At 38.8% G+C, this 2500-nt stretch overlaps 1 long non-coding RNA gene across 1 annotated transcript in view; it reads right to left on the bottom strand.

The window, feature by feature from the left end:
* Positions 1-2500, bottom strand: part of LOC138973008 (uncharacterized) — a 25723-nt gene that overhangs the window by 60 nt on the left and 23163 nt on the right. Inside the window, exon 5 of the long non-coding RNA XR_011457856.1 lies at positions 1-281. This exon is cut by the window's left edge and continues 60 nt beyond it. This is a non-coding gene — a long non-coding RNA (uncharacterized lncRNA). The remainder of the gene's footprint in view (positions 282-2500) is intronic.

A 2500-nucleotide genomic window follows, 5' to 3' on the forward strand; every position in this document is an offset into this window, starting at 1 on the left:
CCATGTAACCAACGTTCGGTGTGTGTTTGACGGCAAGCAGTGAGTTTGAAGAGGGACATGGCTCATTACTGCAATGTCTGATACCTGTTTTGTGGGTTAAGCACCGCTGCCACCATGTGGTATTGCGTGGTTACAAAGTAGACAAGACAGTTGAGGAGCCTGGTGTAGCCATCTTTATTACCCGAAGTTCCAGTTACAAAGCGGGAGTTCTTTCCCTTGCGTCGTCTGCATGGTAGGCCAAAGTGGGCGTACTTCGACCTATCCAGTAAAGTCCCGTGCTCCTGTCAAAGTAACATTTTAAGTGTAAATGCATAAACAGGTTTAAACAGCAAATGTCAACTGCATGACATTTAAAATACAAAAACCACTGACTCAGTTCAAAGAAAGATAACTCTGTGTTGGCTCAGAAGTTCTTGGCGAGCAAATAGTCTTGTTTAGCTCCCCTTACAATACCTGCGGTAGCGCTTCCACGGCAGACACACAACACAAGGAACTTAGTCGATAACATAATATCGACAGGGGGCTGACTAATGCTTTAAATGTGAAATGTGTGTATAATTATGGGTGTGGGTCTGAAATCAAGTTAGGTAGTAGTTAACATTTGTTTTGAATAATTATTGGCATTTTGACAATGTGGGTAGCATGGACATGTGAGCATGTGAATGTAAGTGTTAGGTACCATTGTACCCAGGAAGAGAGACGAGAGATAGGAGTAGGTTGCAGTAGCTTTTGTGGTCCTTGAGTTTTGTTTTTGGAAAGACATTGTTAAAGAAAAAGAAGACACTTACAGTAATGCAATATTTATTGCGAAAACCAACGATTGTACAAAGAACATGTGAGGCAACATTATGTCTATGATGGTGTGAAGAAAATTAGTTATGATTTATACTATTATTATTTAGACTTGAGACTGAATAGCAAAAGGCGAAGTGTATGCTTTGTGGTGTGAATTGAAACAAAATGAAAAGTGTAAATATCTGGGAGATATTGGTTAAAAGACTTTGTTATTTTTTTTTTATTGTTATTTACTATTGTATTAAAGTGAATAGCAAAACGCTGTATTTGAAATTAGCATGGGATTTATATAATTTTTTTGTTAACTCTATAAGGACGGATAACTCCTATATGGTTTAGGCAAATGAGGCTAATTAGTATGGAAGAAACATTCATGTTTGCCCCTTGGGGCATTCGGGGCAACAAACAACCACATACATCTGATTTATAATTTAGTGAGACATAAAACGCTGTATGATAATGTTGTAGTGATTGACAAAAAAAGGATACGTTTGAGATTGTTGGCAGGGGTGAGCAAAAGTGTGACCGACTCAGCGCTGTGACGAGCGTTGCCTAATGGTAACGAGTACATAATGTGTGTGGATTATGGGTGTAATTTGTAACAAGAAGGGCAAAGCCCATACGACTCACATGATTGACCTTGACATGACCTTGACCTTCAGGGTCAAGGTCAAATAACTAAACCTAGCAATGACATCATACACTAAGAACTGCTTTACACATTTTTCCGACCAAAATGCATGTGACCCAAGGTCAAGGTCATCCAAGGTCATGCAACACAAAGCTGTTAATTCAAGACATAGGAAGTACAATGGTGCTTATTGGCTCTTTCTACCATGAGATATGGTCACTTTTAGTGGTTCACTACCTTATTTTGGTCACATTTCATAAGGGTCAAAGTGACCTTGACCTTGATCATATGTGACCACATGTGTCTCATGATGAAAGCATAACATGTGCCCCACATAATTTTTAAGTTTGAAACAGTTATCTTCCATAGTTCAGGGTCAAGGTCACTTCAAAATATGTATACAATCCAACTTTGAAGAGCTCATGTGACCTTGACCTTGAAGCAAGGTAAACCAAACTGGTATCAAAAGAATGGGCTTACTTTGCCCTATATATCATATATAGGTGAGGTATTCAATCTCAAAAACTTCAGAGAAAATGGGAAAAATGTGAAAAATAGCTGTTTTTTAGACAACATTTATGGCCCCTGCGACCTTGACCTTGAAGCAAGGTCAAGATGCTATGTATGTTTTTTGGAGCCTTGTCATCATACACCATCTTGCCAAATTTGGTACTGATAGACTGAATAGTGTCCAAGAAATATCCAACGTTAAAGTTTTACGTCCGGACGGACGGACGGACGGACGACTCGGGTGAGTACATAGACTCACTTTTGCTTCGCATGTGAGTCAAAAACCAATATGAAATTTTGAACCATGAGATCTTCATTAAATAATAAACTGAACCTCAGCAAAACATCAAAGCAATTATTAATAAGGTTTGAAAAGCTTGACTTACTATGTTAAATAGTGGATTGAAGGCTGAAAACGCCATTTACAAATTACATCTGAGATGGGGAGGGCGGGTGGGGGGAGTGCTGAAAGTGTGGATGAGAATAAAAAAAAATGCTGAGTGACAACAGGGAGGTTAAAGGCTGCCCTTTTCGTAGCGTTCATTAATTAATTCCTATTGTTTA

This window comes from Littorina saxatilis, linkage group LG8 (genome assembly GCF_037325665.1).
Source record: "Littorina saxatilis isolate snail1 linkage group LG8, US_GU_Lsax_2.0, whole genome shotgun sequence".
NCBI lineage: Eukaryota > Metazoa > Mollusca > Gastropoda > Littorinimorpha > Littorinidae > Littorina > Littorina saxatilis.